Genomic DNA, 25058 nt, shown 5'->3' with positions numbered 1-25058 from the left:
CTATTACAAAAAACGCGCGTCTGACGCGCGTTTGGGAAACGCTCAGGTGTGAAAGCAGGGTAATACTATTATAGATCTGACCGTGATCAGTTTTGATCACTTACAGATACTATAAAAGTACAAATGCTGATTAGCGATACGCTAATCAGCGAATAAGGGACTGCGGTGCGGTGGGCTGGGCGCTAACCGATCGCTAAACTACCTAACCAAGGGACCTAAACTATACTAAAACCTATCAGTCAATACCAGTGAAAAAAAAATGTGACAGCTTGCACTGATCACTTTTTTCCTTTTCACTAGTGATTAACAGGGGCAAGAAGGGGTGATCGAGGGGTTAATTGGGGTGCTGGGAGATGATCTGGGGGCTAAGTGTGGTGTTGGTGGGTACTCACAGTGATGTGTGCTCCTCTGCTGGAACCAACCGACCAAAAGAATGAGCAGAGGTGCACAGCAGCCATATAACACATCATATTTACTAAATATGATGTGTTATCTGGCTGCTGATTCGTTTTTTTGAAAATCAACAACCTGCCAGCCACGATCATTGGCTGGCAGGTTGATGACGAACTTGTCTTTGAAATTTTGCCGGCCCGCGATGCGCATGCGCGGGCCGGCTTTCCCCGAAATCTCGCGTCTCGCGAGAGGACGCACCGGCACGTCCACCCAGAGAAACAAGAAAGATGCAATCCTGCGTACGGCGGTCCTGAGCAGGTTAAACCTGACAGGGCACACCTGTGAAGTGAAAACCATTTCAGGTGACTACCTCTTGAAGCTCATCAAGAGAATGCCAAGAGTGTGCAAAGCAGTAATAAAAGCAAAAGGTGGCTACTTTGAAGAACCTAGAATATTACATATTTTCAGTTGTTTCACACTTTTTTGTTATGTATATAATTCCACATGTGTTAGTTCATAGTTTTGATGCCTTCAGTGTGAATCTACAATTTTCATAGTCATGAAAATAAAGAAAACTCTTTGAATGAGAAGGTGTGTCCAAACTTTTGGTCTGTACTGTATATGTATGTATGTGTGTGTATATATATATATATATATATATCTTTGACAACGATATATCTTTTCTATCATGGGCAAGGATTTACTTGGTTTTGTTTGTGGGGGGTGGCTTTGGGGTCCAATGGCCAGTGGATCAGGGCGATACTCTTTTACACAAGGCTGCCTGCACTGGTAAGAATTGCCACAGAAGCCTGCCGGCAGCCAGACGCAGAGGGAGGGGGCTCTGGCTCTGACGTTTCATGTACAGAGCCGGGCCCCTCCCTGAGGCAGGGAGAAGCCTGTACACGAAAGATCAGCACAGGGAGCTGGCTGGATGACATCGTGGCTCACGTGACCCGCATCAGCACAGAAGAAACAAGATGATATAGATAAGGAAAGTAATTGACAAAAGGTATTATTAGATATGTTATAAAGCAGATTGGCCTATATTTATATAACTCGGACAACCCCTTTAACCCCCTAAAAAAATCTCGTGTTTGTGTCCCCATTTTCTGAAAGCCATATATTTTTTATTTTTCTGGTGATGGTCTGGAGCCTTCACAGATATCAGCACCCCGAAAGATCATTTGTGGAATCGGCTCCCTCTGTAACCGCAGGCACTATTAACCATGGCATCAAAGCAGTTAAACGTTGCGAATCTGATGTTAGAGCCAAACCACATCTTTCCCGTGCAGCACTTGGCCACTGTAAAAATGCTGTTCTTTGGACTTCTGATGAATGTTGTCAGTCACCAATAACCGTGCATGGGGAAGGCTTAACGGTATTTTCCAGCCTTTTTCAAGTGATGGCCTATCCTCAGGATAGGTCACTAGCTGATTGGCATGGATCCTACACCCTGCACTCCAGCCAAACAGCTGTTTTACAGCTGTTGAAGTGAATGGGAGCATTGCTACGGTTAAGAGCGCTGTCCACTACAATGTTGACAGTGCTGTGTAATTTTGTGGCTGACATCCACCAACAGAGCTACACAGAACAGCTAAACGGTGGGGAGGTGCAGTGTTAGGTGTCTGCTTACTACACAATGATGGCCTTAGAAATGGCTGGACATCCCCTTTAAGTTCACAAAAAGCAGACGTTTGCATGTGCATATTACAAGGTTTACAGAATATTTTCTTACAAAACTATACATCAATCTGCTCAGAACTCATGCTGTACAAATAAATATATATATATATATATATATATATATATATATATATATGCATTTCATGGTGCATATAGTGTCCAGACTATCCCTGCAGCACTGACCTCTTCTATGTCAGCCACCGCAGTACATCATACAACATATAATAAGACTTCCAATGAGAAGACACAGCTAACTACAGCAGCACCCATCCCCAGATATCCAGCCACTCACTTGTTTTAGAGCGCGAAGTCCATTCTTAGTCAGTCAGTGTGCACGGAGCAGTGTCCTCAAAGTCCAGCCCACGCCACACACGGCTGGGAGATGACTGAAGCAGCCGATAGGACTCTCACAGCTCCCCTCAGGTATAATGACTGAAGCCACAGGGAGGAGCGAAAGGCCTGCACATACCTGCTGTGCTAGTCAGGGTGGCACGTCACAGACCCGGCGGCATGAAAATATCCGCGGAGCTGAAAAGTTGCCATTCCAGGACCACCTCCCTCCACGGTCAGGTACTACACTCAGCCGTCTCATAGCAGCCCTTCACAGACCCCTACTCCAAAGGAGTAGCAGCTCAGCTTTTCTAGGAAGTGTTCTTTCCAGCAACAAGTCCACAGAAAACAATGCCCACAGTGATTACCTGCACCATCCAGCTCCAGTGCTGCCCACCTCACACTCCGACCAGCCCTTTCCTTCGCAGCAGGCGGACCCCAAAGCCAGACCTTCTTGTACTGTATGCAGGGTCGTGGGATAGTCCTGACAATGGGTGGCAGGTGTTGCTGTTCCGTGATCCAGGAAGCAACACTGTCCCACTCCCTGCAGCCGCCGTCACCGCCTACTCCTCCAGTCCTCCTGTCACACTGAGATGTCCCCTCTTCAGCCTCCCTCTATGTGAGTGTGACGTCAGCTGAATCCTCCCCCAAGTCACTTCCACATGGAGATCCGGAAGACCAGCTCTGTGTGCTGGGAAAAGTTTTTAAACATGAGTGTTTTTTGTTTTGTTTTTTTTACTTACACATTAAAATAGAAAAATGTCACTTTATTGTAGATTTTGAATTTATGTCTGAAGTACATCTAATTGGTACATCACTCAGGTGGTGAAAGCGCATTTTAACTCCTTAATCAGGGTCGGCGTCATAACCTGGCAAACCCGGGCAAATGCTGGGACCCAATGCTCCTGGGGGGCACACTGGGCTGCTATGAGCACTTCTATCAATACAGATGCAGATGGAAGCTCTCATTGCTGTCGATTCACTTATTTAGTACCCCTTTGGTGGGCCCTCTGAGTCACATTAGGCGGCTGTTGCAGAGACTCAAACAAGTCCCTTCTACACAGGACATGCTGCCGTAAAAGAGAGACCGGCAGGGCTGGAGCAGAAGTGTGAACACAGGTTGTCAGTGAGTCTGCACTATGAAGGGCTGGAGCAGAAGTGTGAACACAGGTTGTCAGTGAGTCTGCACTATGAAGGGCTGGAGCAGAAGTGTGATCATAGGTTGTCAGTGAGTCTGCACTATGAAGGGCTGGAGCAGAAGTGCGAACACAGGTTGTCAGTGAGTCTGCACTATGAAGGGCTGGAGCAGAAGTGTGAACACAGGTTGTCAGTGAGTCTGCACTATGAAGGGCTGGAGCAGAAGTGTGATCATAGGTTGTCAGTGAGTCTGCACTGTGAAGGGCTGGAGCAGAAGTGTGAACACAGGTTGTCAGTGAGTCTGCACTGTGAAGGGCTGGACCAGAAGTGTGATCGCAGGTTGTCAGTGAGTCTGCACTGTGAAGGGCTGGAGCAGAAGTGTGAACACAGGTTGTCAGTGAGTCTGCACTGTGAAGGGCTGGAGCAGAAGTGTGATCACAGGTTGTCAGTGAGTCTGCACTGTGAAGGGCTGGAGTAGAAGTGTGAACACAGGTTGTCAGTGAGTCTGCACTGTGAAGGGCTGGAGCAGAAGTGTGATCACAGGTTGTCAGTGAGTCTGCACTGTGAAGGGCTGGAGCAGAAGTGTGAACACAGGTTGTCAGTGAGTCTGCACTGTGAAGGGCTGGAGCAGAAGTGTGAACACAGGTTGTCAGTGAGTCTGCACTGTGAAGGGCTGGAGCAGAAGTGTGAACACAGGTTGTCAGTGAGTCTGCACTATGAAGGGCTGGAGCAGAAGTGTGATCACAGGTTGTCAGTGAGTCTGCACTGTGAAGGGCTGGACCAGAAGTGTGATCGCAGGTTGTCAGTGAGTCTGCACTGTGAAGGGCTGGAGCAGAAGTGTGAACACAGGTTGTCAGTGAGTCTGCACTATGAAGGGCTGGAGCAGAAGTGCGAACACAGGTTGTCAGTGAGTCTGCACTATGAAGGGCTGGAGCAGAAGTGTGAACACAGGTTGTCAGTGAGTCTGCACTATGAAGGGCTGCAGCAGAAGTGTGATCATAGGTTGTCAGTGAGTCTGCACTATGAAGGGCTGGAGCAGAAGTGTGAACACAGGTTGTCAGTGAGTCTGCACTGTGAAGGGCTGGACCAGAAGTGTGATCGCAGGTTGTCAGTGAGTCTGCACTGTGAAGGGCTGGAGCAGAAGTGTGAACACAGGTTGTCAGTGAGTCTGCACTGTGAAGGGCTGGAGCAGAAGTGTGATCACAGGTTGTCAGTGAGTCTGCACTGTGAAGGGCTGGAGCAGAAGTGTGAACACAGGTTGTCAGTGAGTCTGCACTGTGAAGGGCTGGAGCAGAAGTGTGATCACAGGTTGTCAGTGAGTCTGCACTGTGAAGGGCTGGAGCAGAAGTGTGAACACAGGTTGTCAGTGAGTCTGCACTATGAAGCGTTTTACGCGCGTATTTGTCGCACGTTTTTATGCGCGTTCTTTGCAATAGTAAACGTGCGTTTGACGCGCGTTTGTGTGATTGACTGCAGTGTTGTCCAATGAGTCTATGGGCCAAAACGCGCGACAAACGCCCCCAAAAAAGATCAAGAACTTGTTTATGCGTCGGGCGTTTTTTACAGCACGTTCAAACGCGCTGTAAAACGCTCAAGTGTGAACCAGGGCCATAGGGAAGCATTGGTTTTCACGTGTTGAGCATTTTACAGCGCGTTTGAACGCGCTGTAAAACGCTCAGGTGTGAACTTACCCTAAGTTCACACCTGAGCGTGAACTTACCCTAAGTTCACACCTGAGCGTTTTACAGTGCGTTCAAACGTGCTGTAAAACGCTCAACACGTGAAAACCAATGCTTCCCTATGGCCCTGGTTCACACTTGAGCGTTTTACAGCGCGTTTGAACACGCTGTAAAACGCCCGACGCATAAACAAGTTCTTGAGCTTTTTTTGGGGCGTTTGTCGCGCGTTTTGGCCCATAGACTCATTGGACAAGACTGCAGTCAATCACACAAACGCGCGTCAAACGAGCGTTTACTATTGCAAAAAACGTGCATAAAAACGCGCGACAAATACGCGCGTAAAACGTGCGTCTCAGAAACGCTCAGGTGTGAACCCAGGGTTAGGGTAAGTTCACACCTGAACGTTCTACAGCGCGTTCCTACGCGCTGTAAAACGCTCAACAAGGAGAAACCAATGCTTCCCTATGGGAATGGTTCTCACCTGTGCGTTTTACAGCGCGCACGATCGCGCTGTAAAACGCCCGACGCTCAAACAAGTTCTTGAGCTTTTTTGGGGCGTTTTGTCGCGCGTTCCCGTACATAGATATTCGGGAACGCGCGACAATGTGTGTTCGCCTGTCTCTGTATGTGCGATTGTAAACGCCCGTACAATCGCACATACAGAGCGCTCCTTTCGGAACGCTCAGGTGTGAACCCAGGGTAAGTTCACACCTGAGCGTTTTACAGCGCGTTCCTACGCGCTGTAAAACGCTCAACAAGGATAAACCAATGCTTCCCTATGGGAATGGTTCTCACCTGGGCGTTTTACAGCACGTACGATCGCGCTGTAAAACGCCCGACGCTCAAAAAAGTTATTGAGCTTCTTTGGGGCGTTTTGTCGCGCGTTCCCGTACATAAACTTTTTACAGTTACCTAGATCTCTATCACAAATACTTGGCTTACTCTTGTTCTGCATTTTTGCTTGTATGCAGGGAGGCAATAATGTCTCATCACATTATAACATATTTCTGCCGCTGTAACAAGACCTGTGATTATTTCTATCATATTACTTTGTAGAGTCTTATATATAGGACAGTCATAACGAGCATGATAAGGATTTACATATCCATATTTAACATCATGATCCTGTAAATCTGTGTCATTCGCTTGGGAACGTTGAAGCCCCGTCCATACATCTACTAGGGTGGGGACTGCAATTATCAAGGCACTACATTTCAGCCATCTCAAGGAATTTATCTTCTTCGAGGTCAAGGCTGTCTGCCTCCGTTAGTACCTCTAGGCCTCGTTGGAGGTCAGGGCTGTCTGCCCCCGTTAGTACCTCTTGTCCTTCTTCATGGCCAGGGCTGTCTGCCTCCATTTCCTGCCTCCTCTCTTTCTCTCACAAGCTTCACTCAGGTGGCGTGGATCCAAATTGGAGATTGTTCAGTCAGCACAGCTGTTCTGGTTACTGCAACCACGGTAGTAGGTGGGCCATATATACGAAATCACCTTGAGCTCTTCTTTTCTTCAGTGTTTCGACCACCACCTCATCCCCCACCCTGTATGGGTGGGTGGGTTCCTGTGGAAAAGAGGGAGACTTACAAGCAACTTTTTCCCTCAGTGTTGTTAAGTACCTGTATCAATTTGGTGAAATAGTCTTCCCAAATCTGGTCTATGTCGCCTTCCTGTACCACTAGGGGGTGACTTGTCCAAGGAGTTGGAAAGGGCCTACCCATAAGGATTTCAATGCTGTTATGTCCTACTCCGTGGAAATGTGGTATTAATATGGAAGCACTGTGTTGGGGGAATGCATAACTTCCCCTCTTTGCAGAATAATTCTAATTCTATCTTAGGATTTTTCTGCAATACTGGATAACACCAGTCTTGCTGTTCCTGTTCAGTGGTATACCACTGAAGATCAGTAAGTATTTGCAACATCTCAGGGGTTGGAGTTGCCAGACATGGCATCTCCCAATGGTTACACAAACCTGTGGGGTTGCATTTGGCCACTCATTTTGCCACCCTATCTGCCAGCGCATTGCCCTGTGAGACACGATCCTTACCATCTGCTGCCTTGAATCCTCTCCTCTGCCAAATCATACCACGGTCCCAAACTACCCCATGTGTGCACCTACTCTCAGTATAGATGGTTACAGGTCTATTAGTATGTAGAATACATGCTCTAGTGAGTGCCATGAGCTCAGCTGCCTGCTGTGTTGAGTGTGGATGTCCTTGAGTAGGCCTACAACATCATGAGTGGTGTGCAAAATGGTGTAATGTCACATTGTGAAAGGAGTTGCCAACTCTACCATCATAGCACAGGCTGCAAGAGAACACAGACATGCCGGCATCCCTTGAACAGGGGTGGGCATTACCTTTGAGAAAGCAAAAAGTAGTCTGGTTATCTTATCAACTGGGATAGAAAAGAATGCATTTTTAAGATCTATCACACTGAACCAAACAGCGTCTGCAGGAATGGCAGATAATAATTAAGTGACATCAGGTACAACAGGAGCTATTGGTGTGAGTCAGTTTTGAAAGGTTTTATCAAAACCCCATTAATTCACATAGAAGGCTCAGATTCTCTTTCCACCCACTCTTTAGTCACCCCTTTTAGTCGGACGCTGCGATCATCCTTCTGTCTGTTAGTAATGTGCCAGCTGCCCATAAGAACAGAGCTCAGATGTTAAGCACAACACTTAACATGTAACACGTAACTGCAAACATTGAAACAAACAGATTTGACAATACAGACATGAACACACCAAAGGGCCCATAAAAACTTTTCATTGACTTCAATAAAAACATTTTTACAGCTTGATCAATGCTGTTGGCACCAATAAAAACCAAAAACTTCCAAGAAAAATAAAATAAAAATTAAATTCTCAATGCGCATATTATATGAAAACAAATACCGTATTCCATACATATTTTTCATGTACTCATTTCACAAACCGCTCATAACCTTGCCCTCACACATAAAAACTGAATTGCACACACAGCTCTGCTCTTATATTTTTAACTCCACTACAACTCAAAGCCACACCCATTCACATTCCACTGAATCATGTATCTTCCAACACAGTCAAACAATTTCTTTGTTTCATTCCAAAACTTGCAGCACAGACAAATACAGCTTTCCTGGAAACAGATATCCACACCACACCCAGAATTGCTAATAGAGTATGTCACTGTTTGTTGCTGCGTTTTCCAATGTCTTCTGGTTTTCACTCTGTGATTAATCAACTCTTATAAGAAGACAATATACATGTTATAATCATACAGTCATTTTGTTAAAAGCTGGATTCCCACATTACACTGCTTGGGAAAGAAAATGACTGAACAATTCTTCGTCTTGTATAATGTATTACACATCACTTACTCTGCATGATGTCCTGCCCGCTTCCCTTATCTCAGGAATGTGTTTGTGTGAAGGCGGGGGAAGTGGATCTCTATAGCTCACACTAGATACATACAATACTTATCCATTAACTGATGCTGTCTGAAGTCCACGTGGAGACGTTCTGTTTTACTGTAAGCATTAGTCTATCAGATTGTTAATAAATGTGGAAATAATTAGACTGTCATTCTGGAGAACCGGTAGCCCTGCCTCCAATTTCCAGCAATCCAGAAATCTCCTCCAGAAATCAGTAACGCTTTCTGAGGGTTTTTGCTTACATGCTACGGCTACTGGGAGTGAAGACTTTTGTTTAAATACCTCTATCATATGTCCTTCTCTTTTCTTTTCTGCATATAATCCATATCCCATGAAGGGTCAGGTTCAAAATACGGCCAGGCGGCAGTGTCGCCTAAGCATAGACCCTTGACCATGTCCATGTGGTATATGCTATTGTCTCCTTCCCTGGGAAAGGGGTCTACCGTTTCCATTGCCTCTGTCCACCCTGCCAAATTATCTACCCATGAGTTAACAAGGTAATACTTTGTAGGACTGACTCGGGCAACATATTGTTTACATATTTCTCCTGGTTCTGGTTTAGGGTATTCTGTCTTAGATGTTTGACTACCCATTATCAAAACTTATTTTCTTACAAAAAGAATTCAAAACAGTAATAGAAAAAACAAAACAGAATGTTAGTCTTGGGACGACAGCTGTACACTTACGACCCAGCCTGTCACTTCCCCTTATATAACTGTTTTTAGACAAAACAACTTGTCATGCAAAACTTCTACAATTATCAAACAACTTATCATGCAAAACTTCTACAATTATATTTTTAAGAATCAAATCAAGCTGAAAAACCTTCTGTTCCCTGAACAGATCTTTTACGGGGCTCCCTGAGCCCTCTGAAGTGCACTTTTCTTGTTACTGGACTCCCTGAGTCCTTTCTGTTCCCGGAACAGATCTTTTGCGGGGCTCCCTGAGCCCTCTAAAGTGCACTTTTCTTGTTACTGGACTTCCCTGAGCCCTAAAGCAAAAACTCCCTGAGTTATGCTTACTGTATCCCTGAAACAGTACTTTACTCGAAGTCTATCTAAGGGTCCCTTATGTACTTACTTGAATTGAGATGTGGCCAGTGCCCCCGGAATGGCCAGAGGACAAAAATCGGTGTCTCTTCTCACCAAAACCTGAGGATGACCTTCCCAATCCCGGACGAGCTCCCAAGTTGTAAGGAATATTCTTTACGTTCCCCTTTATGTGTACCCCTGGTACAAGACTTCAGTATTCAGCTTGTTTTGTTTCCTAAATCTGACGTCAGAGAGAGTGAGAATGACAAGACACTTCTGTGTGGTTCAAAATCACTCAGAGTTTTATTATTGATCTCCTGAGACATATATAGTAGAACATGACATGATGTTTAAGTTAACCAGTAACACGCGTCTTAGTCAGCTACGCATTTAAGTTATCTTATCGTTTATTAGAGTCCAAGGCTATATATGATATGTGAGCAAAACCTCTTAGTAGCAGCTTTTCAAGAACTTTGACTGCTACATGTTCCTGTGTGCGTAATGTATTAATGTATAGATCATGATGAAATATAAGCTTATATAAAAAATAGGCTTTGGACTGTAATAGAACCCTTCAGTGATCATAGGTTTTCAGTGAGTCTGCACTATTAAGAGCTGGAGCAGAAGTGTGAACACAGGTTGTCAGTGAGTCTGCACTATGAAGGGCTGGAGCAGAAGTGTGATCACAGGTTGTCAGTGAGTCTGCACTATGAAGGGCTGGAGCAGAAGTGTGAACACAGGTTGTCAGTGAGTCTGCACTGTGACTGTCTCTTCTCTGTGGGACAGGAGGGGGTGGACTCTTCCATCTGCTGCTGGATGCTGCTTCATTCTATTTAGTTGTTTTACTGTTTCATTAACCTCTTCCGGACATAGGGCGTACAGGTACGCCCTTATGTCCTGGTACTTAAGGACACTGGGCGTACCTGTACGCCCTGTGTATTTTCGATCACTGCCGCGTGGCGGGCGGTGATTGGAACCCCGTGCCTGCTCAAATCATTGAGCAGGCACCTGGGGCAAATGCGCTGGGGGGTCCTGTCACCACCCCATGTATGCGATCACAAAAAAATGCAGGTCAATTCGGACCTGCGGTTTTCTGCATTTCCGGGTTATTCGGGCGACATCATCTCTCAGGATCGCCTCTGATTGGTTGGTGGGCGGGCCGGCGGGATATTCAAAAGATGCAAGCGCTCCTCTCCTCCTCCTTTTGTGTTCCGGAGCCGGAGGAGAGAGGCTGCCTGCATGTCGTCGTCCATCGCTGCCAGCATCACCCCATCTGTGCCCCCAGGACCCGATCTGTGCCCCATCTATCCAGCAGGTACTTAAGGAAAGCATAGGGAAAGTTTGGGTTAGGCAGGGAAAATGAAGGGAAAGTTAGTTTGGTAAACTTTGATTGCATCACCCTAAGTTAGGGTGTCTGGGGTCCACAGCACAGCTGTGTGACCTTAGACCCCCCAGGGGTGCTGCCGCTTGCCCCCCCCTTCCCCCCCAACTTTTTTGTGGTTCAGGATTTTTTTTTTGTGTACTATGACTGTGGTCGGCACTTTTAGCGTCCGGCCACTGTTTTAGCGCATCGCACACCCCACCACTGATCAACTTCGGACGGTTGATCAGCGGTTTTGATTTTTTTTTCACATTTTTGGGCCTTTTTTTAGATATTTATTTTTTTCTTTTAGTTTTAGAGTGAGTTCGTGAACACCTGTGCCCCCACACACACGCACACCAAATAAAGATTTACACACACGCACATACACACGCAGACACACACTCCCCTATGGCCTGCCGGACGTTCTCGGCCGAGGAGGCATATGCCCAGCTTGCCTCTGACTCTGAGAGTCCCAGTGAGGACGAGGATGACCCCACATTCCTGTTGTCATCCGCGTCCTCCTCATCATCTAGCGATGATGATGAGCCTCCAAGGCGGCGTAGATGCCGCCAGGCGGAGCAGGGGGCCCGCCATGTTAGGGACCCTGTGGCCCAGCCTAGTACGAGCAGCTCTGGGGCTCGTACTGGTTTCCCGGCCCACCAGTTAAATCCACCGGAGCACCCTGCCGGTGAACTAGTCTGGTGTAGCCCAGAGCGATACAAACTCGTGATTCCTGATTTTGTAGGCCAATCAGGAATCCAGATTTCCACAGTGGGCTACACTGAATATTACTTTTTATGTCATTTTTTCAGTGACCCACTGGTAAATCTGATGGTGGAGCAGACAAACCTGTACGCCCAACAGTTCGTCGCCTAACACCCGGGCTCCTTTTTGGCTAGGCCCGGTGGCATATGGGCCTGGTCAAGAAACCCAGTGTCAGGCTGTACTGGAGCGGGGACGTCCTCTACCAGGCCCCACTTTACAGTACAGCCATGACATGTTCCCGGTTTGAGGCCATCCGGAAATGTCTGCATTATTCAGATAATGCAGCATGTCCCCCCCCCCCCCCCCCCCCCCGAGGTGATCCTGCCTATGACCGTCTGTATAAGAGACAGCCGGTTATCGATCACTTTGGGGCCAAATTCATGGAGGCCTATGTACCTGGAAGGGTAAATAAGATAATCAGATTTAAAAAAAAAATGACTCTTAGACTTTAGAGATACAAAAATATAATTTTTATATAAAAAAGGATAATATAGTCTAAAACCTTAACAAATGTAAACAAAGTAAACTTATTAGGTATCGCCGCGTCCGTAAGAATCTCCTCTATAAAAATACCCCCCAACCCCCCAGATTAACACGGTCCAAAAAAAATAAAATAAAAAAACGGTGCAAAAAAGAATTTTTAGTCACCTTACATAACAAAAAGTTTAATAGCAAGCGATCAAATAGTCATATAGCCCCCAAAATAGTGCAAATAAAACCATCCGCTCATCCCGCAAAAAATGAGCCCCCACATCAGATAATCGGATCAAAAAAAAAAATGACACTTAGACTTTAGAGATACAAAAAAAGAAAATGTTGTATCAAAAAGGATAATATAGTCAAAAACCTAAATAATTGTAAAAAAATGTAGTCTTATTAGGTATCGCCGTGTCCGTAAGAATCTCCTCTATAAAAATATCCCATGACCTAACCCCCCAGATTAACAAAGGTTAACAACCAAATAAAAGTTTATATTTATTACCCTGATACTGCAGTTTACAGAAATGCCACATTTGTGGTCGTAAACTGCTGTATCACTAAAAGGGAGGCCGCAAAAGGAAAGGACCGACATGGTTTCTGGAAGGCTGATTTTTTTTGCCCTTTTCTATTGACACCATGTCCCTTTTGAAGCCCCCCTGATGCCCTCCTAGAGTAAAAGCTCCCTAAAAGTGACCCCATCTAAGAAACTACACCCCTCAAGGTATTCAAAACTGATTATACAAACTTTATTAACCCTTTAGGTGTTCCTCAACAGTTAATGGCAAATGGAGAAATTTTTGGTAACCTTGCATCACAAAAATGTAATATAGAGCAACCAAAAATCATATGTACCCTAAAAATAGTCCCCCAAAAAATGCCACCTTAGGGCTCTTTCACACCTGCGTTCTTTTCTTCCGGCATAGAGTTCCGTCGTCGGGGCTCTATGCCGGAAGAATCCTGATCAGTTTTATCCTAATGCATTCTGAATGGAGTGAAATCTGTTCAGGATGCATCAGGATGTCTTCAGTTCCGGAACGGAAAGTTTTTGGGCCGGAGAAAATACCGCAGCATGCTGCGCTTTTTGCTCCGGCCAAAAATCCTGAAGACTTGCGGCAAGGCCGCATCCGGAATTAATGCCCATTGAAAGGCATTGATCCGGATCCGGCCTTAAGCTAAAAGTCGTTTCGGTGCATTGCCGAATACGACGTTTAGCTTTTTCTCAATGGTTACCATGGCTGCCGGGACGCTAAAGTCCCGGCAGCCATGGTAAAGTGTAGCGGGGAGCGGGGGAGCAGCATACTTACTGTCCGTGCGGCTCCCGGGGTGCTGCAGAGTGACGTCAGGGCGCCCCAGGCGCATGGATGACGTGATCACAAGGCACGTCATCCATGCGCATGGGGCACTCTGACGTCATTCTGGAGCGCCCCGGGAGCCGCACGGACTGTAAGTATACCGCTCCCCCACTCCCCGCTCCTACTATGGCAACCAGGACTTTAATAGCGTCCTGGCTGCCATAGTAACACTGAAAGCATTTTGAAGACGGATCCGTCTTCAAATGCTTTCAGTACACTTGCGTTTTTCCGGATCCGGCGTGTACCTCCGGCAAGTGGAGTACACGCCGGATCCGGACAACGCAAGTGTGAAAGAGGCCTTATCCCATCATTTCCAAAATGGGGTCACTTTTAGGGAGTTTGCACTCCAGGGGTGCATCAGGGGGGTTGAAACAGGACACAGTGTAAATAAATCGGTCCATAATAATCAGCCCTCCAAAAACCAAACGGCGCACCTTTCCCTCTACGCCCCGCTGTGTGGCCGTACAGTAGTTTACGGCCACATATTGGGTGTTTCTGTAAATGGCAGAGTCAGGGCAATAAAGATACAGTCTTGTTTGGCTGTTAACCCTTGCTTTGTTAGTGGAAAAAATGGGTTAAAATTGAAAATTAGGCAAAAAAATGAAATGTTCGAATTTCATCCCCATTTACCAATAACTCTTGTGCAACACCTAAAGGGTTAACGACGCATGCAAAATCAGTTTTGAATACCTTAAGTGGTGTAGTTTCTTAGATGGGGTCACGTTTAGGGAGTTTCTACTCCAGGGGTGCATCAGGGGGGTTGAAACAGGACATGGTGTAAATAAACCGGTCCATAAAAATCAGCCCTCCAAAAATCAAACAGCGCACCTTTCCCTCTACGCCCTGCTGTGTGGCCGTACAGTAGTTTACGGCCACATATTTGGTGTTTTGAATACCTTGAGGGTGTAGTTTCTTAGATGGGGTCACTTTTAGGGAGTTTCTACTCCAGGGGTGCATCAGGGGGGCTTCAAATGAGACATGGTGTAATTAAACCAGTCCAGCAAAATCTGCCTTCCAAAATCCAAACGGCGCACCTTTCACTCTACGCCCCGCGTAGTTTCTTAGATGAGGTCTTTTTTGGGTGGTTTCTATTATGTAAGCCTCGCAAAGTGACTTCAGACCTGTAGTGGTCCCTAAAAATTGGGTTTTTGTAAATTTCTGAAAAATTTCAAGATTTGCTTCTAAACTTCTAAGCCTTGTAACATCCCCAAAAAATAAAATATCATAGTAGAGAAATTGAAACTTGGAAATTTACTAATTTTTCCAAATTTTTGGTAAATTTGGTATTTTTTATGCAAAAAAAATAATTTTTTTGACTTCATTTTACCAGTGTCATTATGTGACGAAAATGGCCTGGATAAGAATGACCTGGATAAGTCAAAGCGTTTTAAAGTTATCAGCACTTAAAGTGACACTGGTCAGATTAGCAAAAAATGGCCTGGTCCTTTAGGTGAAATAAGGCTATGTCCCTAAGGGGTTAAAGAGGCTCTACAGTTTGTTTTAACTGATGATCTATTCTCTGGATAGATCATCAGCATCTGATCGGCTGTGGTCCAACACCCGGAGCCCCGCTGATCAGCTGTTTGAGAAGGCAGCGGCGCTCCAGCAGTGCCGCGGCCTTCTCACTGTTTACCGCAGGGCCAGTGACGTCACGACTTGTATAAACTGGCCTGGGCGGGGCTAAGCTCCATTCAAATGAACAGAGCTTAGCCGCGCCCAGGCCAGTGATACTAGTTGTGACGTCACTAGGCCAGCGACAAACAGTGAGAAGGCCGCGGCGCTACTGGAGCGCTGCTGCATTCTCAAACAGCTGATCGGCGGGGGTCTCGGGTGTCGGACCCCCGCCGATCAGAAGCTGATGATCTATCCAGAAGATAGATCATCAGTTAAAACAAACTGCAGAACCCCTTTAAGCAGTTTGCCTTTATGACACCTGTCCCTCCCCCCCCCCCCAATATCCTGTCCTATCTCATCCTCATGGAGCCCCTGCTGTCTCCTTTTCTCCCTCATGTATCTAGAGATCCTGTTCCACCCTCCTATTGCTTCCCTGCACAGACCTCCTGCCACTACTTGTATGAAAACCCCTCAGAGCCCCTTCCACCTACTTGCTGTGTCCACCCCTTCTGTCTCACTCCTCTGCCTTTCATTATGGTGGCATCTGAACCGCATTCACAATAAGGACCTTCTAACGTCACAGGGTCATGTGACTGTGCCCCTCCACCCTGTACTGTGCCCCTCAACCTGTACTGTGCCCCTTTATACCCTGCATTGTGCCCTCTTATTACATCCTGTAGTCATTCCCTGTACTGTGCCCTCTTATACCCTTTTATCCGGTCACTGTATAGTGGTTTTATCATTGTATGGCGGTGTTTTCATTGTATGGCGGTGGTATCCAATAACTGTATGGCCATAACTGTATCCCCTTCCCTGCCCATGCCACATTTTTTAGACCTGGCATGATCGGGAAAAGATACAGATTGCGGTGCTAAGGACCTTTGCTAAGGATCTGAGTCAGAAATACGCCTAATATAGAGGTATTTCTATATAATAAATGAACCCCTAATTGTGTTATTATTCGGGGGTAGGGCTAATATCTTTATATTATATAGATTCTAGTGTACTATACTGTGCCCTGTATTTCCCAATAGATAAATGATCCTTGGGAAACACAGTCCTCATCCCTAAACACCAGGACTAGGTTGTGCTCTGTCAGTACATGGCGGCCTCCCCTCTCTGCCACGCTGCTCCGCTGTGTACTGGTGCTTATTCTGACACTAGGGCTGGGTTCACATCCTAATTGTGCCATCCATTTAATGTATGCCAAAAATGTATGCGTTAACAGATGCCTCAGACTGATGCCGTACAGTGGCGGCCGTTCACCATACGTTAACGTATGCATTTTTTACTGGACTCTGCAGGATACAAAAATATTGAATGCTGCACATTTGTATACATCAAACCGATAGGAAAAATGTGATGTGAACCCACTGGCACCTGGGGCTCAGTCAGTTCTAGCTACCTCACTGCACATCTCCTTCTCTCCTCCAGGCCTGGCCCAGGGGTGACGTCACGACGTGTGTCTCACTGCTGCAGCGGAGCGCAGGGAGCTGCGGTTAGTGAATGACATTACCGGCGTCTCTCCTGCGCTCCAGCAATGATAGGTATGTGAGGGGGCCACTGGGGGGTCATTACACTGTGAGGGCCCCTTACACCATATAATGACCCCCAGTGCCCCCTGTTTAGTATAATGATCCCCATTGACCCTCCATTTAGTATAATGACCACCAGAGCCCCCATTCAATATAATGATCCCCAATGCCCCCTCCATACAGAATAACCCCCAGTGTGGGGGCGACTTGTGGTCATTATACTGTGAGGGCCCTTTATATAATATAATGACCCCCAGTGTCCCCCATTTAGTATAATGATACCCAATGACCCTCCATTCAGTATAATGACCCCCCGAGCCCCCATTCAATATAATGACCCCCAGTGACCACCATACAGTATAATGACCCCCATTGCCCCCTCCATACAGTATTCCCCCAGTGTGGGGGCTACTGGGGGTCATTATTCTGAATTGGGGGCAACTGGGGGCTATTATTCTGAATGGAGGGCCGCTGTGGGGTTATTATACTGTGTGTTGGGCCACTGGGGGTCATTATACAGTGTGGGGGGCATTGGGGGGTCATTATACTGTGTGAAGGCCACTAGTGGTTATTATACTGTATAGGGGCCACTGGGGGTCATTATCCCATGTGGTAGCCACAGGGGGACATGTAAATGTAAAAAAATGCCTCAAGGGGGCCCACTGGGATTTATCGCCCAAGGGCCCACATGAACCTGGAGCTGGCCCTGCCCTTAGTGACCACAAATTTTAGCCTTGGAGGGGTTGTGTCACTTAGGACAGTTGCATAGCGCTAGGATATGCCACCAATGTCAGATAGGTTCTGGTCTCACCTTTCAGACCCACACCTATCTCTAGTAAAAGCACTATTCACTTCTATGGGAGTTCCAAAAATAGTATCCAACTGAAATGAATGGAGAGCGTGTAAGCCGTGTACCAGGGTGGGCTCGCCAGGATACAGTGAAGTCACAAACGAGGAAAGCAACCCCAACACCAGCTTTTGCCAAAACTAAATTTTACTAACATGTAATAATAAACACAACCACAAATGCTGAGAACATAAAATAAATTTGCATACACCCAGCCCGAAGGCCGATACCCCTGTGCTTCACAGCACGGCGCCCCCTGATGGATGCCGGAGGAAATTTATTGCGTTAATTTACCTACTGGCGGGCACAATTAAAACTGCCTCTCCGTACCTATTATCACCCTGAAGCAAACACGAACAATTGTTTGGGTGCTTATTACGAGCTAGCCTGCAGTGCAACACAACAGTTTACAATCTTACCGTGCTGTATAGTATCCCCCCTCCCATAACTGGTCTGGTAGCACGTGCCGGAGTATTACTGCTGTGCAAAAATGCTGAACTGGATCAAGTTTGTGGGGGTTTATCAGCTCTCAAATGTGCAATGTCCCTTTAAGTAAAACTAAGCTAACTACAGGCCTGGTCTCAGTCTCTAGGCGCCAACACTGTTATAAAGTGCGTGCACGATCTTACCGACCTGGGTCTGCTCTTCTTCCGCTGATGACTCTGAACCGAACAACCAGTCTCTCCAGCAAACATGAGGTCCCACAGGGTATGCAGCTTTGTGCCTCAGCTCTTATCAGCCTTCCTGGAAACAATCCTGGTTTGCCTTGACAGGATCTGGGTCTTGGACAACGATCAACTTCACTCAGCTGCAGCTGTGATCACTGAGGGGTCCATCAGATTCTCTGCTCACACACAGCACCTGAGTCTCAGGTCGCTTCTAAGATGACTGCTGCTCTCCTTCTTCATGCTCTGAAAACCACACCTATCATGAATATGGAAATATATATGCAGTCAGTCAGCTCTGACTAGGAAACAGCGGCATCTTGTGGGCAAACAGCAGAATGTCAGTCCAGAACATTTAATTTAATGTACACAAACAGCATTCAAACAATGAGAGCTGTTTCCCCCATCTCACAAGCGCACCACACAAGCTCAGGACACTGCTCCATTTAACTCTATAGGACTGCCAGAAATATTTTTGCAACAAAAAAATCAATGGCAGGCGGCCGCGTATGGGCCACTGTTCTCCGTTCACTTTGGGGGTCCTTTTCTAGAGATAGGTGCTGGTCCCACCTTTTATGCATTCTTCTTGCAGGACCTGCAAAAGGATCTCCACTGACGTCATGGTGCTCACCTTGTAGTAAGCGCGATGACATCAGCGCAGGTCCTGCTGAACGAAGATATCATTCAGCAGGACCTGCGCTGACATCACCGCGCTCACCACATGGTGAGCGTAATGACGTCAGAGCAGGTCCTTTTGCAGGTCCTGCAAGAAGAAGAAAGAAGACGATAATGTCAAGGGACATTTTACTTAGCATCCATATGTTAAAATGGAAAATAATAAAGAAAATGGACTAAGGGTACTTTCTCACTTGCGTTTTTCTTTTCCAGCATAGAGTTCCGTCCTAAGGGCTCTATACCGGAAAAGAATTGATCAGTTTTATCCCCATGAATTCTGAATGCTAAAGCAGCACTTGAGTGGTTTAAGCGAAAACATGTAAATGTGTTGGAATGGCCTAGTCAAAGCCCAGATCTCAATCCAATAGAAAATCTGTGGTCAGACTTAAAGATTGCTGTTCACAAGCACAAACCATCCAACTTGAAAGAGCTGGAGCAGTTTTGCAAGGAGGAATGGGCAAAATTCCCAGTGGTAAGATGTGGCAAGCTCAGTGATAAGATGTGGCAAAGCAACTTGGAGATGTAATTGCCGCAAAAGGTGGCTCTACAAAGTATTGACTTTAGGGGAGTGAATAGTTATGCACATTGACTTTTTCTGTTCTTTTGTCCTATTTGTTGTTTGCTTCACAATAAAAAATAAACATCTTCAAAGTTGTGGACATGTTCTGTAAATTAAATGATGCAAATCCTCAAACAATCCATGTTAATTCTAGGTTGTGAGGCGCAAAAATACAAAAGAAGTCAAGGGGGGTGAATACTTTTGCAAAGCACTGTAAATGTCACTTTTTTTTGCAGATTTTATATTTTATTTTTTCCTGTAACACAGCAAGAGTTAATAGCCAAACAAAACTCAGCATCTATTACCCTGATTCTGTAATTTACCACATATCTGGTGGTAAACTGCTGTATCGGCACACAGCAGCACTCAGAAGCAAAGGAGAGCCATATGGTCTTTGGAGGGAAGACGGCCCCAATGCATTCTGAGTGGATGCGGATCCGCTCAGAATGCATCAGTCTGGCACCGTTTGGCCTCCGCTCCGCTCAGCAAGCGGAAACACGAACGCTGCTTGCAGCGTTCGGGTGCCCGTCTGGCCGTGCGGAGCCGAATGGATCCGTCCAGACTTACAATGTAAGTCAATGGGGACGGATCTGTTTCAAGTTGACACAATATGGCTCAATTTCAAATGGATCCGTACCCCATTGACTTTCAATGTAAAGTCTGGACGTATCTTTCTGACTAACTTTCACACTTAGAATTTTTTCTGAAATATAATGCAGACGGATCCGTTCTGAATGGATCCTATTGTCTGCATTATAGGAGCGGATCCGTCTGAGCAGGTGGGCGGGTGGCGGGAGATTCAAATGTTTCCAGCACTCCTCTCCTCCTCCTTTTGTGTCCTGGAGCGGAGGAGCGCTGCCTGCACGTCGGTGTACGAGGAGCGAGATTCCCGTATTCAACCCCCAGAATGTCACACTACTCTGGGTGTTAGCGGGAAACTTGTGTGGGACCTTATGCACCCACTGCTAGATAAGGGTTACCACCTTTACGTGGATAACTTTTATACTAGTATCCCCTTGTTCCAGTCCCTTGCCGCCAGATCCATGTCCGCTTGTGGCACCGTGCAGAAAAATCAACGCGGCCTCCCTGCCCACCCCCTCCAGGTACCTATCCCCAGGGGTGAGACCCGTGCCCTTACCACTGGAAACCTGTTTCTGGTTAGATATAAGAACAAGAATGATGTCCTTGTACTGTCCACAATTCATGATAATGGCATCACCCCTGTCCCTGTGCAAGGTACCGCGGCAACTGTTCTCAAGCCCGATTGTATCCTTGACTACAAACGGTATATGGGAGGAGTTGATCTCTCTGATCAAGTCCTCAAGCCATATAATGCCACGCGCAAAACCCGGGCATGGTACAAAAAAGTTGTGGTCTACTTGGTGCAGGTTGCCATGTACAACTCTTTTGTGCTGTCTCGGAGCCCTGGCAACACAGGGACGTTCCTTCAGTTCTATAAGGCAGTCCTCAAGGCCCTGATCTTTTCTGACCGGAAAAGAGTACCTTCGGGAACTGGAGGCGCCCAGATCGTCCCTGGCCAACACTTTCCAGGTATGGTCCCCCATACTAGAAAGAAGGGATGAACCCAAAAAAGGTGCAGAGTGTGTTACAGGAGGGGGATACGGAAGGACACCACTACTCAATGTGACACATGTCCCGATCATCGTGGCCTCTGTATTATTGGTTGCTTCAGGGAGTACCACACTTCCATGGAGTACAAAATTTATATCCCAATGTAGCCACTGGCAATCGGATAAAAAAACTATGGTTCTCAGACTTGAGACACCCAAAAAATTAGGTATCTCCACGTCGTTAGTAATCTCCTCTATAAAAATACCCCATGACCTAACCCCTCAGATTAACATGGTCCCCAAAAAAAGGTGCAAAAAAAGTTTGTCACCTTACATAACAAAAAGTTTAATAGCAAGTGATCAAAAAGTCATATAGCCCCAAAATAGTGCCAATAAAACCGCCCTCTCATTCCGCAAAAAATGAGCTCCTACATAAGATAATCGGCTAAAAAACAAACAAAAAAATTACTCTTAGACTTTAGAGATACCCAAAAAAAATTGGTATCAAAAAGGATAATATAATCTAAAACCTAATTAATTGTAAAAAAAAGTTGACTTATTAGGTATCGCCGCGTCCATAAAAATGTCTTCTCTATTTAAATACCCCATGACCTAACCCCCCAGATTAACACGGTCAAAAAAAATAATTAAAAACTGTGCCAAAACAGCTATTTTTGGCACTTTTCCATTTAAATCCGTTTTTTCCAGTAACAAAGCAAGGGGTTAACAATCATATTTATTTATCAATAATATTTATTACCCTGATACTGCAGTTTACAGAAACGCCACATTTGTGGTTGTAAACTGCTGTATCACTAAAAGGCAGGGCTCAAAAGGAAAGGACCAACATGGTTTCTGGAAGACCGATTTTTATGGCCTTTTTTATTGACACCATGCCCCTTTTGAAGTCCCCCTGATGCACCCATAGAGTAAAAACTCCCAAAAAGTGAACCCATCTAAAAAAACTACACCCCTCAAGGTATTCAAAATTGATTTTACAAACTTTATTAATATTTTAGGTGTTCCTCAACAGTTAATGTCAAATGGAGATGAAATTTCAGATTTTAAATTTTTGGTAACCTTGCCTCATAAAAATATAATATAGAGCAACCAAAAATCATATGTACCCTAAAAATAGTCCCAACAAAACCACCACCTTATCCCGTAGTTTCCAAAATGGGGTCACTTTTGGGGAGTTTCTACTCCAGGGGTGTATCAGGGGGGTTGAAACAGGACACGGTGTAAATTAACCGATCCATAAAAATCAGCCCTCCAAAAACCACACGGCGCTCCTTTGCCTCTACGCCCCGCCGTGTGGCCTTACAGTAGTGTACGACCACATATGGGGTGTTTCTGTAAACAGCAGAGTCAGGGCAATAAAGATACAGTCTTGTTTGGCTGTTAACCCATGCTTTGTTATTGGAAAAAATGGGTTAAAATTGAAAATTTGGCAAAAAAATTTAATTCTCAAATTTCATCCCCATTTTCCAATAACTCTTGTGCAACACCTAAAGGGTTAACGACATTTGTAACATCAGTTTTGAATACCTTGAGGGGTGTAGTTTATTAGATTGGGTAAATTTTACCCTGGGTTCACACCTGAGCGTTTTACAGCGCGTTCAAACGCGCTGTAAAACGCTCAACACATGAAAACCAATGCTTCCCTATGGCCCTGGTTCACACTTGAGCATTTAACAGCGCGTTTGAATGCCTTGAAAAACGCCCTACGCTCAAAAAAGTAGAGTATGGCCTCATAAGGTGCTCACCTAGACCAAATGCCACCAACAAAAACAAAAGGCATAGATGGATAAGTGGTGCCAGGCAGTGTGGTGTTTCCAGGAAGGTCAAGGGCATTTCTACTGAGCATTTGACCAAAGTCAGAATGCCCAAAAACAGCAGAGTCAGAGCTGCTGCCATAGGACCCCACATCGATATAACGGAAAGAATAGTTCGCATCACATACCGCAAAAAGAACAAACGAAAAGTATTTTTTATAATTAAAAAACTGACTGCCACTCCTCATTGGCCTCAGAACGCGGATGTGTTTTCCGTCAATTGCTCCGACACAGTTCGGGAAATTGCAGGTATTTAGAAAAGTATCTGTAATTTTCAGCCACTCCTCCTTGTTTGGTTGGCCCATCACAACAGCATGAAGGACCTGCCAAATGGCGCTGCAGGTTTCCCTCACAATCAAACTGGCTGTGGATTTCCCGATCTGGAAGGTGTAGTGAAGACTGGTCAACGATTGGCCTGTAGCTAAATAGCTGAAAAAAAGGTGTAAAAAAACAAAAACAACAATTAATGGATGTTATTTTATTTTTATTATAGTAAACTTCCTAAAAAGCAAGTGGAAGAGCCTCAAAAATGCCTTCATTCGTCATTGACGCAAAGAGAAGGAACAGAGGAGTGGAGCTTCGCCAAGTGCGCGGTCCAGCTATGTCCATGCGGAGGAAATGGCCTTTCTAATACCATGCACTGAAATGCGTAGGTGAGTCCAGGGCATACACATGCAGGAGAGGGTGTGGTATGACATGCATTAACTTTCATATCTTGCACATACATATGTATATTTTCATGTTCACAGCACCGATAGTAGTTGGTCGAAAAGACAACAGCAGGAGGAGGAAGATGAGGAGGTCACCAGGGACAGTGAGGCCTGTGCGTCTATGGGGCCACTAAGTCCTCCTCCACCCGATCCCACCCCTACATTCCAAACACCCTCACAGCCTTCCCCACCTGTCGTGGAACCCGAAAACATTCGGACTCACCGTTCAAAACGGAAAAGAACCGATCGCCAGGAGGACCGGCTAATTGCATGCCTGGATGCACTTGCCCATCTAGCACCCAAACTCACTAGTGATGCACTTTTCTTACTGAGGAAAAAATGCTGCTAGTTCACCGAAGTCGCATAATTGAAGCGAGGGACGCCTTAACAAGGACTCTAGACAGCTACATTACACATTATGACACCACACAGCCCAACAATGCACCACAACATCCACCACAATATCCACCACAACATCCATCACAACATCCACCACCCACTCACACATACACATCACAAACACCCACAAACTAACATACCACACCCTCACGACACATGGCACACACAACCACAATCATCATACAGCTATCCCCCCACTAGCATGGGCACCAACACCTCCACCACCACTCAAATGCAACCTGCCCAGCAATCAGGCGGAATGAGAGAGGCCATGCGGGATAACGAGCTACAATACCAAAACCTTTGAGAAGTAGCATACTTAATTTGGTGCATCAGGGGTGTTCTTCCTTCATTGTTAATATCGGTAAATTACCGAATAATTTTAAGTTAACAATTACAAAACTTATGTTGATTGTGTTAAACACAGTTTGCGCATTTTTGGAGGAACTGTAAGATGTTATTACTTTTCCAAAATATAAAAACATTTGCAAACTTTTTGGGACTCTTATTTAGAAAAATGTGGGTAAACTATGTATGGTATCTATATGCCAAATGTAAAAAGCATACACATACAATACCCCCCCTCAAAAACACTTGAAACGTCACAACCACCAGTAGAAAATAACAAAGGCCACACTAATATACACAATGCAAATGCTTTATTAGGCCACAATTACAGTCTACTTACCGCAAAGTAATGATCAGTCTTTCCGCTGGTTGGATACTGTCCCGCATGAATGTGTCCTGACGTTGTAAACGGGTGCCCAACACCCCCAGGAGCTCATCAAAGCTGTTGCAAACGAAAATGGTGAGGGTTAACAATACCAAAAAACTACAACTGGTACCTTCACAATTGGAACCCCACTCCTAGAACTATTGTTTTTGTACAAACCTGGTGATGGACATCCGCGTGTATGAAAAAAATTTGTCTTCATGGGCCCGGAGGGTCTCGTACAGTGCCCAGAACTGTCCCCTTTCCTGTCGGTTGGCAATGACAGGATGGACCCAGAAGCGTCGCCT

General features: G+C 45.8%; 1 protein-coding gene and 1 long non-coding RNA gene across 6 annotated transcripts in view; one reads left to right on the top strand and one right to left on the bottom strand.

Annotated features, from left to right (window-relative positions):
* The window catches only part of PTPN3 (protein tyrosine phosphatase non-receptor type 3), a 1297151-nt gene extending 1294144 nt beyond the window's left edge, over positions 1-3007 (bottom strand). For 4 of the 5 annotated variants that reach the window (XM_044294788.1, XM_044294784.1, XM_044294789.1 and 1 more), the window contains exon 1: positions 2775-3007. The gene's annotated coding sequence lies outside the window, so the exon portion shown is untranslated. Of the gene's footprint in view, positions 1-2368; positions 2727-2774 lie in introns of those variants that run through there. The other variant, XM_044294785.1, reaches the window with a different exon arrangement.
* LOC122938914 lies at positions 1282-24465 on the top strand. Its single transcript, XR_006390065.1, has 3 exons — positions 1282-1402; positions 23423-23582; positions 23679-24465. It is a non-coding gene; the product is annotated as an uncharacterized LOC122938914 (long non-coding RNA).
* Positions 24466-25058: the final 593 nt, after the last annotated feature.

This window comes from Bufo gargarizans, chromosome 5 (assembly GCF_014858855.1).
Source record: "Bufo gargarizans isolate SCDJY-AF-19 chromosome 5, ASM1485885v1, whole genome shotgun sequence".
NCBI classification, from domain to species: domain Eukaryota; kingdom Metazoa; phylum Chordata; class Amphibia; order Anura; family Bufonidae; genus Bufo; species Bufo gargarizans.
Note: the sequence above shows the minus strand (reverse complement) of the source record. Positions and strands in the feature narration are given on the sequence as shown.